Source organism: Phyllobates terribilis, unplaced genomic scaffold (assembly GCF_046119375.1).
Source record: "Phyllobates terribilis strain yellow unplaced genomic scaffold, ASM4611937v1 Scaffold_249__1_contigs__length_2872098, whole genome shotgun sequence".
NCBI lineage: Eukaryota > Metazoa > Chordata > Amphibia > Anura > Dendrobatidae > Phyllobates > Phyllobates terribilis.
In genome coordinates, this window is record NW_027363009.1 from 1,540,513 (window position 1) to 1,559,520 (window position 19,008).

Consider the following 19,008-nt stretch of genomic DNA (forward strand, 5'->3'; position numbering starts at 1 on the left):
AGCACAGTACCCTCAACCCCCGGCTGTTCCCACCCGCCTCAACACCGTTGGAAGGGAGGAGAACCAATTAAGGCGGGGGGGGGGTGGAACGAGCAGCTGTCTACCCTTAGCAGGAGGGTTGCTGATTAATTACCTCTCCTGCTGCTGCTGCTGCTGGCTGTCCAGCAGCATACTGAAGGTGGCTGCTGCTGTGCGCAGGTATATAAAGGCTCAGAGCCTATTATGACACGCGCAGCCAGCGTTCCATTGCCACATTCCGTCTACTGCAGGCGGGATACCTGGATGGCTGAATGTCACTGAGAAGCTCACAGAGACCGCCATAAGCAACAGTTTAAAAGAATGCCACAGACTAATCAACCAAACTTTTTGGGTTGGTTTCTCTTTTATAGTCTGCAGGCATTAAATGAAAGAAGTCAGTGTTCCAGCAGAGGGAGACAACGTTTCAGAAAAGGCATTGTAGCAAACCAAAAAAGAAATTTTAAGCGCAGCAGAGTAACCAGCTCACATACCTGTTAGCTCAGGTGAGTTTAAAAGGCTGCTGTTGATAACAAGGGCATTTGCTAAATAGATGGTGTGTGTGCAACAATATACTGAAAGGTCAATTATATTGTGCAGCTTATCTCACCACCTGTAGTTATTTAGGTGAAAGCTCCAAAATGCTTGCCTAATATGTCTGTTTATCCAAAAGGAAGTATAGAGGGAGAGCTAGATAGATAGCATTGCATTACATTACATTACATGGCAATGCAATGCACAGTTGCTGAAGTTGAACCAAAATGAGCTTGTCATCTGGCATCTGCAACTTTTAACATGAAAAATCCAATGAGGAGAAGAAAAGCAAAGCCAAAGAGTCCATCCCAAAATCCGACAAACAAGCAAAATGAACAAAAAGCATTGAATTCAATTCTTTCTGATTTTAGAAACTGCATTAAAGAAGGGGTGCACCGGTCCTGGAGATATTGCAATACCAGGTCAATGCGTGGAGTGGACAGAGCAAGCTTTTTTTCCATCTCCCTGTTCTAAAAATCCATTTAATATATGGTCCCCAGATAGGGGACGTATCAGATATTAAACTGATAAGAACAGATACTACACTTGATCTTAGCCAAAAGGCCGAGAAGCGATAACCAGAATTGGTTTCCGACTACGGTGCCACCCAAGGATTCTGAAAAGTCCATTTGTGGAGATGGCCACCTGGACTCCCGTTAAGAAGACATGCTGTCAACCTCTAGATCCCTCACATGCCTGCACTTTTCGGCTTGCTGCTGCTGCAATCCACGCGTTTTAGATCTGCATAACTCCACCACTTTTAGCACAGTACCCTCAACCCCCGGCTGTTCCCACCCGCCTCAACACCGTTGGAAGGGAGGAGAACCAATTAAGGCGGGGGGGGGGGTGGAACGAGCAGCTGTCTACCCTTAGCAGGAGGGTTGCTGATTAATTACCTCTCCTGCTGCTGCTGCTGCTGGCTGTCCAGCAGCAGACTGAAGGTGGCTGCTGCTGTGCGCAGGTATATAAAGGCTCAGAGCCTATTATGACACGCGCAGCCAGCGTTCCATTGCCACATTCCGTCTACTGCAGGCGGGATACCTGGATGGCTGAATGTCACTGAGAAGCTCACAGAGACCGCCATAAGCAACAGTTTAAAAGAATGCCACAGACTAATCAACCAAACTTTTTGGGTTGGTTTCTCTTTTATAGTCTGCAGGCATTAAATGAAAGAAGTCAGTGTTCCAGCAGAGGGAGACAACGTTTCAGAAAAGGCATTGTAGCAAACCAAAAAAGAAATTTTAAGCGCAGCAGAGTAACCAGCTCACATACCTGTTAGCTCAGGTGAGTTTAAAAGGCTGCTGTTGATAACAAGGGCATTTGCTAAATAGATGGTGTGTGTGCAACAATATACTGAAAGGTCAATTATATTGTGCAGCTTATCTCACCACCTGTAGTTATTTAGGTGAAAGCTCCAAAATGCTTGCCTAATATGTCTGTTTATCCAAAAGGAAGTATAGAGGGAGAGCTAGATAGATAGCATTGCATTACATTACATTACATGGCAATGCAATGCACAGTTGCTGAAGTTGAACCAAAATGAGCTTGTCATCTGGCTTCTGCAACTTTTAACATGAAAAATCCTATGAGGAGAAGAAAAGCAAAGCCAAAGAGTCCATCCCAAAATCCGACAAACAAGCAAAATGAACAAAAAGCATTGAATTCAATTCTTTCTGATTTTAGAAACTGCATTAAAGAAGGGGTGCACCGGTCCTGGAGATACTGCAATACCAGGTCAATGCGTGGAGTGGACAGAGCAAGCTCTTTTTCCATCTCCCTGTTCTAAAAATCCATTTAATATATGGTCCCCAGATAGGGGACGTATCAGATATTAAACTGATAAGAACAGATACTACACTTGATCTTAGCCAAAAGGCCGAGAAGCGATAACCAGAATTGGTTTCCGACTACGGTGCCACCCAAGGATTCTGAAAAGTCCATTTGTGGAGATGGCCACCTGGACTCCCGTTAAGAAGACATGCTGTCAACCTTTAGATCCCTCACATGCCTGCACTTTTCGGCTTGCTGCTGCTGCAATCCACGCGTTTTAGATCTGCATAACTCCACCTCTTTTAGCACAGTACCCTCAACCCCCGGCTGTTCCCACCCGCCTCAACACCGTTGGAAGGGAGGAGAACCAATTAAGGCGGGGGGGGGGGGGTGGAACGAGCAGCTGTCTACCCTTAGCAGGAGGGTTGCTGATTAATTACCTCTCCTGCTGCTGCTGCTGCTGGCTGTCCAGCAGCAGACTGAAGGTGGCTGCTGCTGTGCGCAGGTATATAAAGGCTCAGAGCCTATTATGACACGCACAGCCAGCGTTCCATTGCCACATTCCGTCTACTGCAGGCGGGATACCTGGATGGCTGAATGTCACTGAGAAGCTCACAGAGACCGCCATAAGCAACAGTTTAAAAGAATGCCACAGACTAATCAACCAAACTTTTTGGGTTGGTTTCTCTTTTATAGTCTGCAGGCATTAAATGAAAGAAGTCAGTGTTCCAGCAGAGGGAGACAACGTTTCAGAAAAGGCATTGTAGCAAACCAAAAAAGAAATTTTAAGCGCAGCAGAGTAACCAGCTCACATACCTGTTAGCTCAGGTGAGTTTAAAAGGCTGCTGTTGATAACAAGGGCATTTGCTAAATAGATGGTGTGTGTGCAACAATATACTGAAAGGTCAATTATATTGTGCAGCTTATCTCACCACCTGTAGTTATTTAGGTGAAAGCTCCAAAATGCTTGCCTAATATGTCTGTTTATCCAAAAGGAAGTATAGAGGGAGAGCTAGATAGATAGCATTGCATTACATTACATTACATGGCAATGCAATGCACAGTTGCTGAAGTTGAACCAAAATGAGCTTGTCATCTGGCTTCTGCAACTTTTAACATGAAAAATCCAATGAGGAGAAGAAAAGCAAAGCCAAAGAGTCCATCCCAAAATCCGACAAACAAGCAAAATGAACAAAAAGCATTGAATTCAATTCTTTCTGATTTTAGAAACTGCATTAAAGAAGGGGTGCACCGGTCCTGGAGATACTGCAATACCAGGTCAATGCGTGGAGTGGACAGAGCAAGCTCTTTTTCCATCTCCCTGTTCTAAAAATCCATTTAATATATGGTCCCCAGATAGGGGACGTATCAGATATTAAACTGATAAGAACAGATACTACACTTGATCTTAGCCAAAAGGCCGAGAAGCGATAACCAGAATTGGTTTCCGACTACGGTGCCACCCAAGGATTCTGAAAAGTCCATTTGTGGAGATGGCCACCTGGACTCCCGTTAAGAAGACATGCTGTCAACCTCTAGATCCCTCACATGCCTGCACTTTTCGGCTTGCTGCTGCTGCAATCCACGCGTTTTAGATCTGCATAACTCCACCTCTTTTAGCACAGTACCCTCAACCCCCGGCTGTTCCCACCCGCCTCAACACCGTTGGAAGGGAGGAGAACCAATTAAGGCGGGGGGGGGGTGGAACGAGCAGCTGTCTACCCTTAGCAGGAGGGTTGCTGATTAATTACCTCTCCTGCTGCTGCTGCTGCTGGCTGTCCAGCAGCAGACTGAAGGTGGCTGCTGCTGTGCGCAGGTATATAAAGGCTCAGAGCCTATTACGACACGCGCAGCCAGCGTTCCATTGCCACATTCCGTCTACTGCAGGCGGGATACCTGGATGGCTGAATGTCACTGAGAAGCTCACAGAGACCGCCATAAGCAACAGTTTAAAAGAATGCCACAGACTAATCAACCAAACTTTTTGGGTTGGTTTCTCTTTTATAGTCTGCAGGCATTAAATGAAAGAAGTCAGTGTTCCAGCAGAGGGAGACAGCGTTTCAGAAAAGGCATTGTAGCAAACCAAAAAAGAAATTTTAAGCGCAGCAGAGTAACCAGCTCACATACCTGTTAGCTCAGGTGAGTTTAAAAGGCTGCTGTTGATAACAAGGGCATTTGCTAAATAGATGGTGTGTGTGCAACAATATACTGAAAGGTCAATTATATTGTGCAGCTTATCTCACCACCTGTAGTTATTTAGGTGAAAGCTCCAAAATGCTTGCCTAATATGTCTGTTTATCCAAAAGGAAGTATAGAGGGAGAGCTAGATAGATAGCATTGCATTACATTACATTACATGGCAATGCAATGCACAGTTGCTGAAGTTGAACCAAAATGAGCTTGTCATCTGGCTTCTGCAACTTTCAACATGAAAAATCCAATGAGGAGAAGAAAAGCAAAGCCAAAGAGTCCATCCCAAAATCCGACAAACAAGCAAAATGAACAAAAAGCATTGAATTCAATTCTTTCTGATTTTAGAAACTGCATTAAAGAAGGGGTGCACCGGTCCTGGAGATACTGCAATACCAGGTCAATGCGTGGAGTGGACAGAGCAAGCTCTTTTTCCATCTCCCTGTTCTAAAAATCCATTTAATATATGGTCCCCAGATAGGGGACGTATCAGATATTAAACTGATAAGAACAGATACTACACTTGATCTTAGCCAAAAGGCCGAGAAGCGATAACCAGAATTGGTTTCCGACTACGGTGCCACCCAAGGATTCTGAAAAGTCCATTTGTGGAGATGGCCACCTGGACTCCCGTTAAGAAGACATGCTGTCAACCTCTAGATCCCTCACATGCCTGCACTTTTCGGCTTGCTGCTGCTGCAATCCACGCGTTTTAGATCTGCATAACTCCACCTCTTTTAGCACAGTACCCTCAACCCCCGGCTGTTCCCACCCGCCTCAACACCGTTGGAAGGGAGGAGAACCAATTAAGGCGGGGGGGGGGTGGAACGAGCAGCTGTCTACCCTTAGCAGGAGGGTTGCTGATTAATTACCTCTCCTGCTGCTGCTGCTGCTGGCTGTCCAGCAGCAGACTGAAGGTGGCTGCTGCTGTGCGCAGGTATATAAAGGCTCAGAGCCTATTATGACACGCGCAGCCAGCGTTCCATTGCCACATTCCGTCTACTGCAGGCGGGATACCTGGATGGCTGAATGTCACTGAGAAGCTCACAGAGACCGCCATAAGCAACAGTTTAAAAGAATGCCACAGACTAATCAACCAAACTTTTTGGGTTGGTTTCTCTTTTATAGTCTGCAGGCATTAAATGAAAGAAGTCAGTGTTCCAGCAGAGGGAGACAACGTTTCAGAAAAGGCATTGTAGCAAACCAAAAAAGAAATTTTAAGCGCAGCAGAGTAACCAGCTCACATACCTGTTAGCTCAGGTGAGTTTAAAAGGCTGCTGTTGATAACAAGGGCATTTGCTAAATAGATGGTGTGTGTGCAACAATATACTGAAAGGTCAATTATATTGTGCAGCTTATCTCACCACCTGTAGTTATTTAGGTGAAAGCTCCAAAATGCTTGCCTAATATGTCTGTTTATCCAAAAGGAAGTATAGAGGGAGAGCTAGATAGATAGCATTGCATTACATTACATTACATGGCAATGCAATGCACAGTTGCTGAAGTTGAACCAAAATGAGCTTGTCATCTGGCTTCTGCAACTTTTAACATGAAAAATCCAATGAGGAGAAGAAAAGCAAAGCCAAAGAGTCCATCCCAAAATCCGACAAACAAGCAAAATGAACAAAAAGCATTGAATTCAATTCTTTCTGATTTTAGAAACTGCATTAAAGAAGGGGTGCACCGGTCCTGGAGATACTGCAATACCAGGTCAATGCGTGGAGTGGACAGAGCAAGCTCTTTTTCCATCTCCCTGTTCTAAAAATCCATTTAATATATGGTCCCCAGATAGGGGACGTATCAGATATTAAACTGATAAGAACAGATACTACACTTGATCTTAGCCAAAAGGCCGAGAAGAGATAACCAGAATTGGTTTCCGACTACGGTGCCACCCAAGGATTCTGAAAAGTCCATTTGTGGAGATGGCCACCTGGACTCCCGTTAAGAAGACATGCTGTCAACCTCTAGATCCCTCACATGCCTGCACTTTTCGGCTTGCTGCTGCTGCAATCCACGCGTTTTAGATCTGCATAACTCCACCTCTTTTAGCACAGTACCCTCAACCCCCGGCTGTTCCCACCCGCCTCAACACCGTTGGAAGGGAGGAGAACCAATTAAGGCGGGGGGGGGGGGGGGTGGAACGAGCAGCTGTCTACCCTTAGCAGGAGGGTTGCTGATTAATTACCTCTCCTGCTGCTGCTGCTGCTGGCTGTCCAGCAGCAGACTGAAGGTGGCTGCTGCTGTGCGCAGGTATATAAAGGCTCAGAGCCTATTATGACACGCGCAGCCAGCGTTCCATTGCCACATTCCGTCTACTGCAGGCGGGATACCTGGATGGCTGAATGTCACTGAGAAGCTCACAGAGACCGCCATAAGCAACAGTTTAAAAGAATGCCACAGACTAATCAACCAAACTTTTTGGGTTGGTTTCTCTTTTATAGTCTGCAGGCATTAAATGAAAGAAGTCAGTGTTCCAGCAGAGGGAGACAACGTTTCAGAAAAGGCATTGTAGCAAACCAAAAAAGAAATTTTAAGCGCAGCAGAGTAACCAGCTCACATACCTGTTAGCTCAGGTGAGTTTAAAAGGCTGCTGTTGATAACAAGGGCATTTGCTAAATAGATGGTGTGTGTGCAACAATATACTGAAAGGTCAATTATATTGTGCAGCTTATCTCACCACCTGTAGTTATTTAGGTGAAAGCTCCAAAATGCTTGCCTAATATGTCTGTTTATCCAAAAGGAAGTATAGAGGGAGAGCTAGATAGATAGCATTGCATTACATTACATTACATGGCAATGCAATGCACAGTTGCTGAAGTTGAACCAAAATGAGCTTGTCATCTGGCTTCTGCAACTTTCAACATGAAAAATCCAATGAGGAGAAGAAAAGCAAAGCCAAAGAGTCCATCCCAAAATCCGACAAACAAGCAAAATGAACAAAAAGCATTGAATTCAATTCTTTCTGATTTTAGAAACTGCATTAAAGAAGGGGTGCACCGGTCCTGGAGATACTGCAATACCAGGTCAATGCGTGGAGTGGACAGAGCAAGCTCTTTTTCCATCTCCCTGTTCTAAAAATCCATTTAATATATGGTCCCCAGATAGGGGACGTATCAGATATTAAACTGATAAGAACAGATACTACACTTGATCTTAGCCAAAAGGCCGAGAAGCGATAACCAGAATTGGTTTCCGACTACGGTGCCACCCAAGGATTCTGAAAAGTCCATTTGTGGAGATGGCCACCTGGACTCCCGTTAAGAAGACATGCTGTCAACCTCTAGATCCCTCACATGCCTGCACTTTTCGGCTTGCTGCTGCTGCAATCCACGCGTTTTAGATCTGCATAACTCCACCTCTTTTAGCACAGTACCCTCAACCCCCGGCTGTTCCCACCCGCCTCAACACCGTTGGAAGGGAGGAGAACCAATTAAGGCGGGGGGGGGTGGAACGAGCAGCTGTCTACCCTTAGCAGGAGGGTTGCTGATTAATTACCTCTCCTGCTGCTGCTGCTGCTGGCTGTCCAGCAGCAGACTGAAGGTGGCTGCTGCTGTGCGCAGGTATATAAAGGCTCAGAGCCTATTATGACACGCGCAGCCAGCGTTCCATTGCCACATTCCGTCTACTGCAGGCGGGATACCTGGATGGCTGAATGTCACTGAGAAGCTCACAGAGACCGCCATAAGCAACAGTTTAAAAGAATGCCACAGACTAATCAACCAAACTTTTTGGGTTGGTTTCTCTTTTATAGTCTGCAGGCATTAAATGAAAGAAGTCAGTGTTCCAGCAGAGGGAGACAACGTTTCAGAAAAGGCATTGTAGCAAACCAAAAAAGAAATTTTAAGCGCAGCAGAGTAACCAGCTCACATACCTGTTAGCTCAGGTGAGTTTAAAAGGCTGCTGTTGATAACAAGGGCATTTGCTAAATAGATGGTGTGTGTGCAACAATATACTGAAAGGTCAATTATATTGTGCAGCTTATCTCACCACCTGTAGTTATTTAGGTGAAAGCTCCAAAATGCTTGCCTAATATGTCTGTTTATCCAAAAGGAAGTATAGAGGGAGAGCTAGATAGATAGCATTGCATTACATTACATTACATGGCAATGCAATGCACAGTTGCTGAAGTTGAACCAAAATGAGCTTGTCATCTGGCTTCTGCAACTTTTAACATGAAAAATCCAATGAGGAGAAGAAAAGCAAAGCCAAAGAGTCCATCCCAAAATCCGACAAACAAGCAAAATGAACAAAAAGCATTGAATTCAATTCTTTCTGATTTTAGAAACTGCATTAAAGAAGGGGTGCACCGGTCCTGGAGATACTGCAATACCAGGTCAATGCGTGGAGTGGACAGAGCAAGCTCTTTTTCCATCTCCCTGTTCTAAAAATCCATTTAATATATGGTCCCCAGATAGGGGACGTATCAGATATTAAACTGATAAGAACAGATACTACACTTGATCTTAGCCAAAAGGCCGAGAAGAGATAACCAGAATTGGTTTCCGACTACGGTGCCACCCAAGGATTCTGAAAAGTCCATTTGTGGAGATGGCCACCTGGACTCCCGTTAAGAAGACATGCTGTCAACCTCTAGATCCCTCACATGCCTGCACTTTTCGGCTTGCTGCTGCTGCAATCCACGCGTTTTAGATCTGCATAACTCCACCTCTTTTAGCACAGTACCCTCAACCCCCGGCTGTTCCCACCCGCCTCAACACCGTTGGAAGGGAGGAGAACCAATTAAGGCGGGGGGGGGGGGGTGGAACGAGCAGCTGTCTACCCTTAGCAGGAGGGTTGCTGATTAATTACCTCTCCTGCTGCTGCTGCTGCTGGCTGTCCAGCAGCAGACTGAAGGTGGCTGCTGCTGTGCACAGGTATATAAAGGCTCAGAGCCTATTATGACACGCGCAGCCAGCGTTCCATTGCCACATTCCGTCTACTGCAGGCGGGATACCTGGATGGCTGAATGTCACTGAGAAGCTCACAGAGACCGCCATAAGCAACAGTTTAAAAGAATGCCACAGACTAATCAACCAAACTTTTTGGGTTGGTTTCTCTTTTATAGTCTGCAGGCATTAAATGAAAGAAGTCAGTGTTCCAGCAGAGGGAGACAACGTTTCAGAAAAGGCATTGTAGCAAACCAAAAAAGAAATTTTAAGCGCAGCAGAGTAACCAGCTCACATACCTGTTAGCTCAGGTGAGTTTAAAAGGCTGCTGTTGATAACAAGGGCATTTGCTAAATAGATGGGGTGTGTGCAACAATATACTGAAAGGTCAATTATATTGTGCAGCTTATCTCACCACCTGTAGTTATTTAGGTGAAAGCTCCAAAATGCTTGCCTAATATGTCTGTTTATCCAAAAGGAAGTATAGAGGGAGAGCTAGATAGATAGCATTGCATTACATTACATTACATGGCAATGCAATGCACAGTTGCTGAAGTTGAACCAAAATGAGCTTGTCATCTGGCTTCTGCAACTTTTAACATGAAAAATCCAATGAGGAGAAGAAAAGCAAAGCCAAAGAGTCCATCCCAAAATCCGACAAACAAGCAAAATGAACAAAAAGCATTGAATTCAATTCTTTCTGATTTTAGAAACTGCATTAAAGAAGGGGTGCACCGGTCCTGGAGATACTGCAATACCAGGTCAATGTGTGGAGTGGACAGAGCAAGCTCTTTTTCCATCTCCCTGTTCTAAAAATCCATTTAATATATGGTCCCCAGATAGGGGACGTATCAGATATTAAACTGATAAGAACAGATACTACACTTGATCTTAGCCAAAAGGCCGAGAAGCGATAACCAGAATTGGTTTCCGACTACGGTGCCACCCAAGGATTCTGAAAAGTCCATTTGTGGAGATGGCCACCTGGACTCCCGTTAAGAAGACATGCTGTCAACCTCTAGATCCCTCACATGCCTGCACTTTTCGGCTTGCTGCTGCTGCAATCCACGCGTTTTAGATCTGCATAACTCCACCTCTTTTAGCACAGTACCCTCAACCCCCGGCTGTTCCCACCCGCCTCAACACCGTTGGAAGGGAGGAGAACCAATTAAGGCGGGGGGGGGGGTGGAAAGAGCAGCTGTCTACCCTTAGCAGGAGGGTTGCTGATTAATTACCTCTCCTGCTGCTGCTGCTGCTGGCTGTCCAGCAGCAGACTGAAGGTGGCTGCTGCTGTGCGCAGGTATATAAAGGCTCAGAGCCTATTATGACACGCGCAGCCAGCGTTCCATTGCCACATTCCGTCTACTGCAGGCGGGATACCTGGATGGCTGAATGTCACTGAGAAGCTCACAGAGACCGCCATAAGCAACAGTTTAAAAGAATGCCACAGACTAATCAACCAAACTTTTTGGGTTGGTTTCTCTTTTATAGTCTGCAGGGATTAAATGAAAGAAGTCAGTGTTCCAGCAGAGGGAGACAACGTTTCAGAAAAGGCATTGTAGCAAACCAAAAAAGAAATTTTAAGCGCAGCAGAGTAACCAGCTCACATACCTGTTAGCTCAGGTGAGTTTAAAAGGCTGCTGTTGATAACAAGGGCATTTGCTAAATAGATGGTGTGTGTGCAACAATATACTGAAAGGTCAATTATATTGTGCAGCTTATCTCACCACCTGTAGTTATTTAGGTGAAAGCTCCAAAATGCTTGCCTAATATGTCTGTTTATCCAAAAGGAAGTATAGAGGGAGAGCTAGATAGATAGCATTGCATTACATTACATTACATGGCAATGCAATGCACAGTTGCTGAAGTTGAACCAAAATGAGCTTGTCATCTGGCTTCTGCAACTTTTAACATGAAAAATCCAATGAGGAGAAGAAAAGCAAAGCCAAAGAGTCCATTCCAAAATCCGACAAACAAGCAAAATGAACAAAAAGCATTGAATTCAATTCTTTCTGATTTTAGAAACTGCATTAAAGAAGGGGTGCACCGGTCCTGGAGATACTGCAATACCAGGTCAATGCGTGGAGTGGACAGAGCAAGCTCTTTTTCCATCTCCCTGTTCTAAAAATCCATTTAATATATGGTCCCCAGATAGGGGACGTATCAGATATTAAACTGATAAGAACAGATACTACACTTGATCTTAGCCAAAAGGCCGAGAAGCGATAACCAGAATTGGTTTCCGACTACGGTGCCACCCAAGGATTCTGAAAAGTCCATTTGTGGAGATGGCCACCTGGACTCCCGTTAAGAAGACATGCTGTCAACCTCTAGATCCCTCACATGCCTGCACTTTTCGGCTTGCTGCTGCTGCAATCCACGCGTTTTAGATCTGCATAACTCCACCTCTTTTAGCACAGTACCCTCAACCCCCGGCTGTTCCCACCCGCCTCAACACCGTTGGAAGGGAGGAGAACCAATTAAGGCGGGGGGGGGGGGGTGGAACGAGCAGCTGTCTACCCTTAGCAGGAGGGTTGCTGATTAATTTCCTCTCCTGCTGCTGCTGCTGCTGGCTGTCCAGCAGCAGACTGAAGGTGGCTGCTGCTGTGCGCAGGTATATAAAGGCTCAGAGCCTATTATGACACGCGCAGCCAGCGTTCCATTGCCACATTCCGTCTACTGCAGGCGGGATACCTGGATGGCTGAATGTCACTGAGAAGCTCACAGAGACCGCCATAAGCAACAGTTTAAAAGAATGCCACAGACTAATCAACCAAACTTTTTGGGTTGGTTTCTCTTTTATAGTCTGCAGGCATTAAATGAAAGAAGTCAGTGTTCCAGCAGAGGGAGACAACGTTTCAGAAAAGGCATTGTAGCAAACCAAAAAAGAAATTTTAAGCGCAGCAGAGTAACCAGCTCACATACCTGTTAGCTCAGGTGAGTTTAAAAGGCTGCTGTTGATAACAAGGGCATTTGCTAAATAGATGGTGTGTGTGCAACAATATACTGAAAGGTCAATTATATTGTGCAGCTTATCTCACCACCTGTAGTTATTTAGGTGAAAGCTCCAAAATGCTTGCCTAATATGTCTGTTTATCCAAAAGGAAGTATAGAGGGAGAGCTAGATAGATAGCATTGCATTACATTACATTACATGGCAATGCAATGCACAGTTGCTGAAGTTGAACCAAAATGAGCTTGTCATCTGGCTTCTGCAACTTTTAACATGAAAAATCCAATGAGGAGAAGAAAAGCAAAGCCAAAGAGTCCATCCCAAAATCCGACAAACAAGCAAAATGAACAAAAAGCATTGAATTCAATTCTTTCTGATTTTAGAAACTGCATTAAAGAAGGGGTGCACCGGTCCTGGAGATACTGCAATACCAGGTCAATGCGTGGAGTGGACAGAGCAAGCTCTTTTTCCATCTCCCTGTTCTAAAAATCCATTTAATATATGGTCCCCTGATAGGGGACGTATCAGATATTAAACTGATAAGAACAGATACTACACTTGATCTTAGCCAAAAGGCCGAGAAGCGATAACCAGAATTGGTTTCCGACTACGGTGCCACCCAAGGATTCTGAAAAGTCCATTTGTGGAGATGGCCACCTGGACTCCCGTTAAGAAGACATGCTGTCAACCTCTAGATCCCTCACATGCCTGCACTTTTCGGCTTGCTGCTGCTGCAATCCACGCGTTTTAGATCTGCATAACTCCACCTCTTTTAGCACAGTACCCTCAACCCCCGGCTGTTCCCATCCGCCTCAACACCGTTGGAAGGGAGGAGAACCAATTAAGGCGGGGGGGGGGGGGGTGGAACGAGCAGCTGTCTACCCTTAGCAGGAGGGTTGCTGATTAATTACCTCTCCTGCTGCTGCTGCTGCTGGCTGTCCAGCAGCAGACTGAAGGTGGCTGCTGCTGTGCGCAGGTATATAAAGGCTCAGAGCCTATTATGACACGCGCAGCCAGCGTTCCATTGCCACATTCCGTCTACTGCAGGCGGGATACCTGGATGGCTGAATGTCACTGAGAAGCTCACAGAGACCGCCATAAGCAACAGTTTAAAAGAATGCCACAGACTAATCAACCAAACTTTTTGGGTTGGTTTCTCTTTTATAGTCTGCAGGCATTAAATGAAAGAAGTCAGTGTTCCAGCAGAGGGAGACAACGTTTCAGAAAAGGCATTGTAGCAAACCAAAAAAGAAATTTTAAGCGCAGCAGAGTAACCAGCTCACATACCTGTTAGCTCAGGTGAGTTTAAAAGGCTGCTGTTGATAACAAGGGCATTTACTAAATAGATGGTGTGTGTGCAACAATATACTGAAAGGTCAATTATATTGTGCAGCTTATCTCACCACCTGTAGTTATTTAGGTGAAAGCTCCAAAATGCTTGCCTAATATGTCTGTTTATCCAAAAGGAAGTATAGAGGGAGAGCTAGATAGATAGCATTGCATTACATTACATTACATGGCAATGCAATGCACAGTTGCTGAAGTTGAACCAAAATGAGCTTGTCATCTGGCTTCTGCAACTTTTAACATGAAAAATCCAATGAGGAGAAGAAAAGCAAAGCCAAAGAGTCCATCCCAAAATCCGACAAACAAGCAAAATGAACAAAAAGCATTGAATTCAATTCTTTCTGATGTTAGAAACTGCATTAAAGAAGGGGTGCACCGGTCCTGGAGATACTGCAATACCAGGTCAATGCGTGGAGTGGACAGAGCAAGCTCTTTTTCCATCTCCCTGTTCTAAAAATCCATTTAATATATGGTCCCCAGATAGGGGACGTATCAGATATTAAACTGATAAGAACAGATACTACACTTGATCTTAGCCAAAAGGCCGAGAAGCGATAACCAGAATTGGTTTCCGACTACGGTGCCACCCAAGGATTCTGAAAAGTCCATTTGTGGAGATGGCCACCTGGACTCCCGTTAAGAAGACATGCTGTCAACCTCTAGATCCCTCACATGCCTGCACTTTTCGGCTTGCTGCTGCTGCAATCCACGCGTTTTAGATCTGCATAACTCCACCTCTTTTAGCACAGTACCCTCAACCCCCGGCTGTTCCCACCCGCCTCAACACCGTTGGAAGGGAGGAGAACCAATTAAGGCGGGGGGGGGGGGTGGAACGAGCAGCTGTCTACCCTTAGCAGGAGGGTTGCTGATTAATTACCTCTCCTGCTGCTGCTGCTGGCTGTCCAGCAGCAGACTGAAGGTGGCTGCTGCTGTGCGCAGGTATATAAAGGCTCAGAGCCTATTATGACACGCGCAGCCAGCGTTCCATTGCCACATTCCGTCTACTGCAGGCGGGATACCTGGATGGCTGAATGTCACTGAGAAGCTCACAGAGACCGCCATAAGCAACAGTTTAAAAGAATGCCACAGACTAATCAACCAAACTTTTTGGGTTGGTTTCTCTTTTATAGTCTGCAGGCATTAAATGAAAGAAGTCAGTGTTCCAGCAGAGGGAGACAACGTTTCAGAAAAGGCATTGTAGCAAACCAAAAAAGAAATTTTAAGCGCAGCAGAGTAACCAGCTCACATACCTGTTAGCTCAGGTGAGTTTAAAAGGCTGCTGTTGATAACAAGGGCATTTGCTAAATAGATGGTGTGTGTGCAACAATATACTGAAAGGTCAATTATATTGTGCAGCTTATCTCACCACCTGTAGTTATTTAGGTGAAAGCTCCAAAATGCTTGCCTAATATGTCTGTTTATCCAAAAGGAAGTATAGAGGGAGAGCTAGATAGATAGCATTGCATTACATTACATTACATGGCAATGCAATGCACAGTTGCTGAAGTTGAACCAAAATGAGCTTGTCATCTGGCTTCTGCAACTTTTAACATGAAAAATCCAATGAGGAGAAGAAAAGCAAAGCCAAAGAGTCCATCCCAAAATACGACAAACAAGCAAAATGAACAAAAAGCATTGAATTCAATTCTTTCTGATTTTAGAAACTGCATTAAAGAAGGGGTGCACCGGTCCTGGAGATACTGCAATACCAGGTCAATGCGTGGAGTGGACAGAGCAAGCTCTTTTTCCATCTCCCTGTTCTAAAAATCCATTTAATATATGGTCCCCAGATAAGGGACGTATCAGATATTAAACTGATAAGAACAGATACTACACTTGATCTTAGCCAAAAGGCCGAGAAGCGATAACCAGAATTGGTTTCCGACTACGGTGCCACCCAAGGATTCTGAAAAGTCCATTTGTGGAGATGGCCACCTGGACTCCCGTTAAGAAGACATGCTGTCAACCTCTAGATCCCTCACATGCCTGCACTTTTCGGCTTGCTGCTGCTGCAATCCACGCGTTTTAGATCTGCATAACTCCACCTCTTTTAGCACAGTACCCTCAACCCCCGGCTGTTCCCACCCGCCTCAACACCGTTGGAAGGGAGGAGAACCAATTAAGGTGGGGGGGGGGTGGAACGAGCAGCTGTCTACCCTTAGCAGGAGGGTTGCTGATTAATTACCTCTCCTGCTGCTGCTGCTGCTGGCTGTCCAGCAGCAGACTGAAGGTGGCTGCTGCTGTGCGCAGGTATATAAAGGCTCAGAGCCTATTATGACACGCGCAGCCAGCGTTCCATTGCCACATTCCGTCTACTGCAGGCGGGATACCTGGATGGCTGAATGTCACTGAGAAGCTCACAGAGACCGCCATAAGCAACAGTTTAAAAGAATGCCACAGACTAATCAACCAAACTTTTTGGGTTGGTTTCTCTTTTATAGTCTGCAGGCATTAAATGAAAGAAGTCAGTGTTCCAGCAGAGGGAGACAACGTTTCAGAAATGGCATTGTAGCAAACCAAAAAAGAAATTTTAAGCGCAGCAGAGTAACCAGCTCACATACCTGTTAGCTCAGGTGAGTTTAAAAGGCTGCTGTTGATAACAAGGGCATTTGCTAAATAGATGGTGTGTGTGCAACAATATACTGAAAGGTCAATTATATTGTGCAGCTTATCTCACCACCTGTAGTTATTTAGGTGAAAGCTCCAAAATGCTTGCCTAATATGTCTGTTTATCCAAAAGGAAGTATAGAGGGAGAGCTAGATAGATAGCATTGCATTACATTACATTACATGGCAATGCAATGCACAGTTGCTGAAGTTGAACCAAAATGAGCTTGTCATCTGGCTTCTGCAACTTTTAACATGAAAAATCCAATGAGGAGAAGAAAAGCAAAGCCAAAGAGTCCATCCCAAAATCCGACAAACAAGCAAAATGAACAAAAAGCATTGAATTCAATTCTTTCTGATTTTAGAAACTGCATTAAAGAAGGGGTGCACCGGTCCTGGAGATACTGCAATACCAGGTCAATGCGTGGAGTGGACAGAGCAAGCTCTTTTTCCATCTCCCTGTTCTAAAAATCCATTTAATATATGGTCCCCAGATAGGGGACGTATCAGATATTAAACTGATAAGAACAGATACTACACTTGATCTTAGCCAAAAGGCCGAGAAGCGATAACCAGAATTGGTTTCCGACTACGGTGCCACCCAAGGATTCTGAAAAGTCCATTTGTGGAGATGGCCACCTGGACTCCCGTTAAGAAGACATGCTGTCAACCTCTAGATCCCTCACATGCCTGCACTTTTCGGCTTGCTGCTGCTGCAATCCACGCGTTTTAGATCTGCATAACTCCACCTCTTTTAGCACAGTACCCTCAACCCCCGGCTGTTCCCACCCGCCTCAACACCGTTGGAAGGGAGGAGAACCAATTAAGGCGGGGGGTGGGGTGGAACGAGCAGCTGTCTACCCTTAGCAGGAGGGTTGCTGATTAATTACCTCTCCTGCTGCTGCTGCTGCTGGCTGTCCAGCAGCAGACTGAAGGTGGCTGCTGCTGTGCGCAGGTATATAAAGGCTCAGAGCCTATTATGACACGCGCAGCCAGCGTTCCATTGCCACATTCCGTCTACTGCAGGCGGGATACCTGGATGGCTGAATGTCACTGAGAAGCTCACAGAGACCGCCATAAGCAACAGTTTAAAAGAATGCCACAGACTAATCAACCAAACTTTTTGGGTTGGTTTCTCTTTTATAGTCTGCAGGCATTAAATGAAAGAAGTCAGTGTTCCAGCAGAGGGAGACAACGTTTCAGAAAAGGCATTGTAGCAAACCAAAAAAGAAATTTTAAGCGCAGCAGAGTAACCAGCTCTCATACCTGTTAGCTCAGGTGAGTTTAAAAGGCTGCTGTTGATAACAAGGGCATTTGCTAAATAGATGGTGTGTGTGCAACAATATACTGAAAGGTCAATTATATTGTGCAGCTTGTCTCACCACCTGTAGTTATTTAGGTGAAAGCTCCAAAATGCTTGCCTAATATGTCTGTTTATCCAAAAGGAAGTATAGAGGGAGAGCTAGATAGATAGCATTGCATTACATTACATTACATGGCAATGCAATGCACAGTTGCTGAAGTTGAACCAAAATGAGCTTGTCATCTGGCTTCTGCAACTTTTAACATGAAAAATCCAATGAGGAGAAGAAAAGCAAAGCCAAAGAGTCCATCCCAAAATCCGACAAACAAGCAAAATGAACAAAAAGCATTGAATTCAATTCTTTCTGATTTTAGAAACTGCATTAAAGAAGGGGTGCACCGGTCCTGGAGATACTGCAATACCAGGTCAATGCGTGGAGTGGACAGAGCAAGCTCTTTTTCCATCTCCCTGTTCTAAAAATCCATTTAATATATGGTCCCCAGATAGGGGACGTATCAGATATTAAACTGATAAGAACAGATCAGGTTTCAACATATTTTATTATGTGCGTAAAAGATGGTTTACAATCAAAAACAACAACACAAACAGTACATTATTAAAACACAGAATTCCACCCATAAAAACCCCATATACGATTAGCATCCCTCCTCCCAATACATTTGACATCCCTCAAGTAATAAATATACATCTGGCTAAAAGCGATTTTAAGACAATCCTTCACAGAAATAGCATCACGTTTAAAAAGTAAAATATTGCGTGCCTTCCAAAGGGCGTCTTTAAAACAGTTAATCATACACCAACATATACAATACTGTTGAGGGGTCGGACATTTAAAAAGGCCATATAAAACATATTCATGGTTAAAATCTCTTAAACCGCAAGTCCATTTTAAAAGAATCCCAACTTTGTGCCAAAGTTCCTGTGCAAATGGGCAATTCCACATAAGGTGCAAGGTGGTTTCGTCATAAACACATGAGTCTCTGGGGCATTTTGCTCTGGCCACCAGGCCTCTCCTGTGTTGAAACTCTCTGGTGGGGAGGCACTGGTGGACCACCATCCATGCGATATCCTTATGTCCATTTGCTAAGAATTTCCCGAAGACATTCTTCCAAACTTGCTTCGACCTCTCTTCTGAGAAATTTACTATGGGGGTCACATCTTCATTCCTCCTCAGAAAAGATAAAAGCTTCTTGCGGTCTTTAAAAATGTCCATATTAAAATCACCAAGGCTATAAAATCGAACAGTCTTTTCTAAGATTGCTTGGTGTTTGGGGGGGCATAGTAAAACAGGGGAATTCAACGACAACTTAAACCATCTTTTAAAAATCATCCCACAAGTATATTTTAAAAAATAACTTAGCGCACTATTACCATTAAAA

At 44.8% G+C, this 19,008-nt stretch overlaps 14 non-coding genes across 14 annotated transcripts; all 14 read right to left on the reverse strand.

Moving 5' to 3' along the window:
- Positions 1-934: 934 nt before the first annotated feature.
- Positions 935-1,125, reverse strand: LOC141218217 (U2 spliceosomal RNA). The gene has a single exon (XR_012286972.1). It is a non-coding gene; the product is annotated as a U2 spliceosomal RNA (small nuclear RNA).
- A 1,121-nt stretch (positions 1,126-2,246) lies between these two features.
- Positions 2,247-2,437, reverse strand: LOC141218015 (U2 spliceosomal RNA). Its single transcript, XR_012286780.1, has one exon. It is a non-coding gene; the product is annotated as a U2 spliceosomal RNA (small nuclear RNA).
- A 1,123-nt stretch (positions 2,438-3,560) lies between these two features.
- LOC141218016 (U2 spliceosomal RNA) lies at positions 3,561-3,751 on the reverse strand. Its single transcript, XR_012286781.1, has one exon. It is a non-coding gene; the product is annotated as a U2 spliceosomal RNA (small nuclear RNA).
- Positions 3,752-4,871: 1,120 nt separating this feature from the next.
- On the reverse strand, positions 4,872-5,062 carry LOC141218018 (U2 spliceosomal RNA). Its single transcript, XR_012286783.1, has one exon. It is a non-coding gene; the product is annotated as a U2 spliceosomal RNA (small nuclear RNA).
- A 1,120-nt stretch (positions 5,063-6,182) lies between these two features.
- LOC141218081 (U2 spliceosomal RNA) lies at positions 6,183-6,373 on the reverse strand. The gene has a single exon (XR_012286844.1). It is a non-coding gene; the product is annotated as a U2 spliceosomal RNA (small nuclear RNA).
- A 1,125-nt stretch (positions 6,374-7,498) lies between these two features.
- LOC141218019 (U2 spliceosomal RNA) lies at positions 7,499-7,689 on the reverse strand. The gene has a single exon (XR_012286784.1). It is a non-coding gene; the product is annotated as a U2 spliceosomal RNA (small nuclear RNA).
- Positions 7,690-8,808: 1,119 nt separating this feature from the next.
- Positions 8,809-8,999, reverse strand: LOC141218082 (U2 spliceosomal RNA). The gene has a single exon (XR_012286845.1). It is a non-coding gene; the product is annotated as a U2 spliceosomal RNA (small nuclear RNA).
- Positions 9,000-10,122: 1,123 nt separating this feature from the next.
- Positions 10,123-10,313, reverse strand: LOC141218190 (U2 spliceosomal RNA). The gene has a single exon (XR_012286947.1). It is a non-coding gene; the product is annotated as a U2 spliceosomal RNA (small nuclear RNA).
- A 1,121-nt stretch (positions 10,314-11,434) lies between these two features.
- On the reverse strand, positions 11,435-11,625 carry LOC141218020 (U2 spliceosomal RNA). Its single transcript, XR_012286785.1, has one exon. It is a non-coding gene; the product is annotated as a U2 spliceosomal RNA (small nuclear RNA).
- A 1,123-nt stretch (positions 11,626-12,748) lies between these two features.
- LOC141218828 (U2 spliceosomal RNA) lies at positions 12,749-12,939 on the reverse strand. The gene has a single exon (XR_012287516.1). It is a non-coding gene; the product is annotated as a U2 spliceosomal RNA (small nuclear RNA).
- A 1,124-nt stretch (positions 12,940-14,063) lies between these two features.
- Positions 14,064-14,254, reverse strand: LOC141218021 (U2 spliceosomal RNA). The gene has a single exon (XR_012286786.1). It is a non-coding gene; the product is annotated as a U2 spliceosomal RNA (small nuclear RNA).
- Positions 14,255-15,373: 1,119 nt separating this feature from the next.
- On the reverse strand, positions 15,374-15,564 carry LOC141218156 (U2 spliceosomal RNA). Its single transcript, XR_012286915.1, has one exon. It is a non-coding gene; the product is annotated as a U2 spliceosomal RNA (small nuclear RNA).
- Positions 15,565-16,684: 1,120 nt separating this feature from the next.
- LOC141218022 (U2 spliceosomal RNA) lies at positions 16,685-16,875 on the reverse strand. The gene has a single exon (XR_012286787.1). It is a non-coding gene; the product is annotated as a U2 spliceosomal RNA (small nuclear RNA).
- A 1,121-nt stretch (positions 16,876-17,996) lies between these two features.
- On the reverse strand, positions 17,997-18,186 carry LOC141218371 (U2 spliceosomal RNA). The gene has a single exon (XR_012287119.1). It is a non-coding gene; the product is annotated as a U2 spliceosomal RNA (small nuclear RNA).
- Positions 18,187-19,008: the final 822 nt, after the last annotated feature.